We start from the raw sequence: 8,018 nt of genomic DNA on the forward strand, positions 1-8,018 counted from the left end.
GTCAGTACGTTTCAGTAAGGTCGTTAAGCTGACAGTACCTTAACAGCCGTGTAAAAAAAAAAGAAAAAAAAAAAAAAAGATTGAGTGTTATCTGCCTCAGCATTACGACGCAGACAACCAGTACCGAGGTAGAAAACCTAACCTTGAACCGCCCAGAGAAAATACATAGATTATAATATTTTGCGGATTCTTTGTCTCGATATGTTGCTGAATGTAACTCTCCTAAGACATTTTTATATTAACCCTTTATTTATTGAAGGGACTCTTAAATCTCCTCATTTTTCTCATGACATACAGCATTAATATAAATACTTTGAAATCCACGGGGTCATTATAGTCCAGTTTCACAAAGCTTTATTTTCAGTTCATGGATTGCAGCACATGTGTGCGGCACTATTTGAAATATATGTCTCATTAAGTGGAAGATATGAAATGAATGCTTTTAGGGAAGTTAAGCCAAGACAGCATTCAAAGTGTGTAGAATGATATTCCTGCTTGTAAATGATAATTTTTTTTTTTTTCTAAAATCATAAGAAATCTGCTTTCTGATCACAAGAAAGAGTGATAAATAAAAAATATTGAAAAATGTTTTCTATACTTTGAGCAAAATTATTTAATACATTTATTGTTTAATTTTTTATATATTCCAAATTACGATTGAAATTTCAAATATTACTCTAATATTTGACATTTTAATGGTAAAAATACAATATTTACATTACGGATCTTCATCGGGAATTCGTTTAAAATGCCGAAGGAGCAATTTATAATTAGTCAATGTTGATCCAATTTCTCATCAGAATGTTAGCTTCTATTTCACGCTGCTCTCTTACTGCTAAGAGACGTATGTCTCTTTGCTCTAATTCTGCAATGGATGATGATGAATAGCTTTAACAAAGGCAAGATGGTGAAAAATAAATTAAGACAAAGAACAACAACAACAGCAAAATAAAGACAAAAAATCAAGACGATTAAAAATTCCAGACATTGCTTTTTAAAGTGAAAATTAACATCACTTGAAGAAGCAGAATCCGAATTTTTTACAATAAAACTGTCTAAAGACATTGGTCTTAGGATAGATACACTTTGAAATTTGGCGAAAATGAAGCAAAGCATTATTCGTAAATTAATTAGTGTGTATAGCTACTACCTTATCAGGCTGATAAGACAGTAGCTTTCAGCATTGCCCTTATTTCACTGGAATGCTGCTGCTCTGTTGAAGCTATTATTTTCTTTTTTCCAGATCAAATCTCCTCTGCAACTTCTTGGTACGGTACAGAACACACTTCCATAAATTTTTCCGGAGTTCTTTCTATATTCTTCCGTCAGCTCAATGATGTCGTTGCTATCAATCTTTGGCCACATAATCATGCCTTCTATTTTTCAGAAGAAAAAAAATTGAATTCGTATGCGTAAAATATAGTTTATACCTTCTTCCATAATTCAAAGTCAGACGTATAGGAAGATACATAAAAATTCCATCTGAATACCATTAAGATCTAGAAGAATATCGGCATTGAAGTAAGTTGAATTCAGTACTTCTCTAAAAGAAGCTGAAAGACGAGAGGTTTCCTATAAGAATCTGTTTAATTTTGATGTACTAAGAATAAGGATTTTTTTTTTTTTGCACTATAATTCTGTTTTTTTGTTTTATTTTGTCGATACCACAAAACATATTTATGATATCACACATCATAACTAAATCTTTCATTTGGTGTCAAATCGTACTTAGTTTGTAATTTCGCTACAATTCAACTTCATTTTATTGAAACATAAAGATATCTCTCTACAGAGATTACATATTCATTTGAACTTGAAATAAAAATTGATGTTCAATATACATTTTCATTTTTCAATTATTGAAAAAAATTACTATCTGCATTTTATTTACAAAACTGTTTAATAATTGTGTGAATATTTAAGAAATTATTTGCAAATTACTACCATTTCATTTTATTTATAGCATGATAAGTCTAATTTTTATTATTTGGAGGCATTTTTTTTTAATTGTTAGGTGTTTACTTTTATTTTGTTTTGTTAAATGCTTAGAATGAATTTGATTATTTGTCACATTTTATATGATACCAAGTATCATAAATGATTTACATGAATATTAAATTGGACTTTATGCAACTAATAACTTAAACAATCTGATTGATTTTGCTCCTAGGTCAGCATATTGGCCTAATATTATAAAAATATGTTTAATTTTGATTTACTAAGAATTTGGAATAATTAATTTTTTGCACAATAAGTTTGTTTCTTTGGTACATTTCGACAGATACCACATATCAAAGATAATTTACTTAATTATTATATAACATATTTTCAGTGAATGTCTCGTTAATTCTTCATTAGCTGTCAAATCATGTTTAGTTTTTAATTTCACTAAAATTCAACTTCATTCCATTGCAATATAAAATTTCTCTCTATGCAGATTACATAAGCATTTGATCTTGGAATAAAAACTCATGTTCAATACAAATTTTCATTTTCCAATTATTGATTTAAATTACATACAGCCATTTTATTCACAAAAGCAATTAATAAATGTATATTTAAGTAATCAGTTGCAAATGATTATCATTTCCTTTTGTTTATAGCACGAAAATTCTGGGTAGTTTCAGGCTGTGGAAAATGTTTTCCATAAAAGTTAAGGTTTGTATATTTTACTACTAAAAATATTCTCCATTTATAAATTTGATTTTCTGTTATTATTTGTTATTAGATACCAAGGATAAGATACAAGAATATTAAAATGGAATTCATACCATTGGTAGCTTAATAATAATTTGATTTATTTTGCTTCTAAGCTAACAAATTGAACTAATATTATAAAAATATATTTAGTTTTGATTCAATAAGTATTTTATTTCTTATTTATTTTTTTGCTCAATAAGTTTGTTTGTTTTTTATACATATTGAATAATACAACATAACAAAACTAACTCGCATAGTTATTATTTTGCAAATCCTTGATGACGTCATTTATTGTTCATATGGTGCCTAAACTTCATTCAGTTTTTAATTTCTGCATTGAAAATGCAGCTTTATTCAGTTGCAATATAAAGTGTTCTCACCATGTAGTTTACATATTCATTTGATCTTGGAATAAAAACTGATGTTCAACACACATTTTCGTTTTCCAATTATTGATATGAATAGCATATTCCCACTGTATTCAAACAACAGTTTAGTAGTTGTATCAATATTTAAGAAATTAGTGCAAATTATTTTGATTTCATCTTATTTACAGCACATATGATTCAACTTTTCAATTTTTAATTTGAATTTTCTCTTCAAATTCAAGTCAAAATTTCTCTTGAAATTATTCATGTGTTTTATTTTATGTTGTTAAATATTTAGAAAAAAATTCTTCTCTCTTTTAATGGATTTGACAACTTGTTATATTTTATTTCATAATAAGGATCATAAATGATTTACACCAATATCAAATTGGACTTTATATCATTGATATCTAAATAATTTGATTGACTTTGCATCTAGGTCAATGGATTGAACTAATATTTTCTAAATATATTTAATTTTGATTTACTATGTATTTAGAATATTGATTTTTTTGCACAATAAGCTTGTTTCTTTATTACATTTTGATTGATACAACATAACAAAACTAACTTGCATAGTTATAAAATCGAACATCCTTGATGACCTCATTTATTGTTCATATGGTGTCAAAACTTCATTAGTTTTTATGTTTTAAAAATTCAGTTTTATTCATTCGCAAAATAAAGTTTTCTCTCTATGTAGATTACATATTCATTTGAAATTGTCACATGAAACAAGTTCCAGCAAAATTCACTTACTTGTTGGAATAAAAAAACTCATATTCAAGACACATTTCATTTTTTTAATTATTGACGTAAATTACATTCTGACTATTTATTTCAACATTTGTTTAAAGTTTCTATGAATATTTAAGAAAAAATTTGCCAATTATTATTATTTCCTTTAATTTTAAAATAATGAGTGATTTTAATGCTTGGAGACTAAATATTCTTATAATACTGCAAATATGGCTTTATTTAAATTTTCCTTATCCCACATTTTGATGGATTTGTCTGCTTTATTTTATATGATACCAAAGAACATAAATAATTTACATCAATAATAAATATTAATATCAGAGTGTATGTAACTGAGATTATAGCAAAAATTTAAATTCAAAACGTAATAACAATTTGTCACGCTTTTCTTAATCTCAGAATAACACTTTACATTTTTTAATATATTGCAGTATAAGAAGAAATATTTTCACAGTTTTTAATTTACTAAAAGCTGAGAAAAAAAATGTACTCAAAGGAGAAACTTAATTTGTCTTATTATCGCATAGGAATGATTGAAAATTTGTCCTGAAAACAAATAGACTTAGAAGTATTTTCTTTAAATCCAACATTTTAAGCGAACAGTACAATTAGAAATAAACTATTAAAATGAGAATAATGAGATTCAATATTCTGTTGCAGCTGCATAAAGAATGAAAAATACAAATAGTAAATGGCAAGAAGCAAACAACATTGATTCTATACCATAACTTCATGACTTGTCGTATCAAGACACATTTCTTGAATTCATGAGCAAAGATCCAATTCATAATTCATGTTACTTTTTTCTGATCCCTTACATTAGAACACATTTAAATATGAACACAAAGTGGTAATAAAATTTTTAAAAAACTTGAAAATATGAAAGACAACCAAAAATATACACACCTGATTAAGGTCTTAAGATTAGTTTAGCTCCTTTGAATTACAACTTTCATAACTTTCCATACACATAAAAGGAAATGCAAAAAAAAAAAAAAAAAAGTTTAAATTCAACATGCAGTATTGTTCAAGAAATGTAAAACAAAAACACATTAGGCCGAAAATAATTATTTTTAAAAATTCATACAATTAAATATTTACACATCAAATCTTAATCTCAGTTTTTCAAAATACAGATTAATTATTAATTTCATCATAAAGAAAGCAGATTTCATTCTGCATTGAAATTAGTATGTAACAGAGATTTTAGATATAATTGAAATTCAAATGTAATAACAACTGAGCATACTTTTCTTGATATGCCAAAAAAATAAACTTTACATTTTGAAATACCTTATATACTAAAAAAGCAATATTTTCAGTTTTTAATTTTATGAAAAGGCTGAGAAAAGAATATACAGGAACGAGAAACATAATCAGTCTTAACAACACACAGAAATGTTCCAATGTTTGAAATACAAAGACATGGACTAAGAAGTATTTTATTTAATACAAATATTTTAAGTGAACGGTACAATTAGGATTAAACTATTAAAATAAGAAAAATGAGATCTAATATTCCGTTGCAGCAGCATCAAGCATAAAGAATGAAAAACACAAATAGAAAGTGGCAAGAAGCAAAAAACTTTGATTTTATACCATAAGTTCATGACTTGTTGTATCTAGACACATTTCTTGAATTCATGAACAAAGGTCCAATTTATAATTCATGTTACTTTTTTCCGATCTCTTACATTACAACACATTTAAATATGAACCCAAAGTGGTAATGAAATAAAAAAAAACTTGACAATATCAAAGAAAAAAATATATAGACACCTGCCTCTTAATGTCTTAAGATTAGTTTAGCTCCTTTTTTGCATTTCAACTAAGTTCCTATCATAACATTTCATACCTACAAAAGGAAATGCAAAAAATGTTTATATTCAACAAGCAGTATTGTTAAAGAAATGTTAAACAGAAACACATTAGGCCATAAATAATTATTTGTAAAAATTAATACAATTAAATATTTACACATCAAACCTCAATCTCAGTTTTTCGAAATACAGATTAATTATTAATTTCATCAGAAAGAAAGCAGATTTCATTCTGCATTGAAATTAGTATGTAACAGAGATTTTAGATATAATTAAAATTCAAATGTAATAACAACTGAGCATACTTTTCTTGATATGCCAAAAAAATAAACTTTCCATTTTGAAATACCTTATATACTAAAAAAGCAATATTTTCAGTTTTTAATTTTATGAAAAGGCTGAGAAAAGAATATACAGGAACGAGAAACATAATCAGTCTTAACAACACACAGAAATGTTCCAATGTTTGAAATATAAAGACATAGACTAAGAAGTATTTTATTTAATACAAATATTTTAAGTGAATGGTACAATTAGGATTAAACTATTAAAATAAGAAAAATGAGATCTAATATTCCGTTGCAGCAGCATCAAGCATAAAGAATGAAAAACACAAATAGAAAGTGGCAAGAAGCAAAAAACTTTGATTTTATACCATAAGTTCATGACTTGTTGTATCTAGACACATTTCTTGAATTCATGAACAAAGGTCCAATTTATAATTCATGTTACTTTTTTCCGATCTCTTACATTAGAACACATTTAATATGAACACAAAGTGTTAATTAAATAAAAAAAACATTGAAAATATGAAAGAAAAACAAAAATATACACACCTACCTCTTAATGTCTTAAGATTAGTTTAGCTCTGTAGCATTTGGTTATAGCGAGGACCAAACTCACAATGTTTTTTTTTGTAGCCGAGTAATATGACCACAAGACAGAAGTAATTACTCATGTCTCGTAGTTGTTGTCTGACTTATAAAGCGCCACCACATTACTCCCCCTCGAGTGAGTCGGAGGTGAGACAAACGATATTTTGTCCTGTTTCTTGCTGTTACTAGAGGGGATAATGGCTGTTGAGCCTTACCCATCTTTATTGTCTAAATATTTATCAGCTTTTTTTATCCTCAGTTATATATTATTATGAATCATGATTTGTTGTATCATTTCTTGAATTCACAACACAAAGTGGTAATTAAATAATTAAAAAAAACTTAAAAATATTAAAGAAAAACAAAAAAAATACACACCTGCCTCTTTATGTCTTAAATTATTTAGCTCATTCCCTGCATTTCAACTAAGTCCCTATCATAACTTTTCATACCTATAAAAGGAAATGCAAAAAAAATGTTTATATTCAACATGCAGTATTGTTAAAGAAATGTAAAACACAAACACATTAGGCCATAAATAATTAATTTTAAAATTTGATAAAATTAAATATTTACACATCAAATCCCAATCTCAGTTTATTCAAAGGCCCGCCAAGGTAAAAAAGAAGGCATAAGTGAAAACACACAAGTCCGAAGTGATTACCAGCATCTAAGAAACGTAAAGTAAGCAGAAGACCAAAGCGTTCACCCACACCTAAGAAACGGATATCCACAACTCCTCCAAGGAAAAAAACAACCATGTACCAGGAAACCATCTAAAAAAAGTTGCCAAAATCAAGATTACTGTAAAATTAATAAATCAAGCTGATAAATAATAAGCCAATAAATAAATCAAGCTGATAAATAATCAACCAAAAAATAAATAAATAAAGCTGATAAATATTCAGACAATAAAAATGGGTAAAGCGCAATAGCCAATATCACCACTAATAACAGCAAAAAACAGGACAAAATATCGTTCGTTTCACCTCCGATTCACTGGAGGATGAGTAATGTGGTGATCAACGTTAATCAAAACTCGAGTCCAATATCGAAGAACTCATCTTTAATTCCCCAACCTTAATGGCAAACGATTGCCACAATTGTGGCGAACGTACTCTATTTCGAAAGAAATATTAAGCAAATCCAATCTTAATATCACAGAGATATTACTCAGATACAATTTATAACTGTCAGAGTTGCAGCATGCCCATCTAAGCTGGAAATAAAAATAATTTAAAATTGTAAATGTATACAATAAATATTTCATTTTTTCAGTTCACTTCGCTATCCTGAAATTAATATCTTTCACCACAAATGTAAGTTACATTTTTTTTTTTTTTTTTTTTCTTATTCATCGCTTTGCACCATATACATTTGTATAAATTTACTTATTACTTTTTTAGTTAATTCTCTTAAAGTTGCTATTTCAAACTTCACCATAAATTATTAGTGCTTATAAGAATATTACAACTATGATAAGTAATAACGAACAT

Source organism: Argiope bruennichi, chromosome X2 (assembly GCF_947563725.1).
Source record: "Argiope bruennichi chromosome X2, qqArgBrue1.1, whole genome shotgun sequence".
In the NCBI taxonomy this organism is placed as follows: Eukaryota; Metazoa; Arthropoda; class Arachnida; order Araneae; family Araneidae; genus Argiope; species Argiope bruennichi.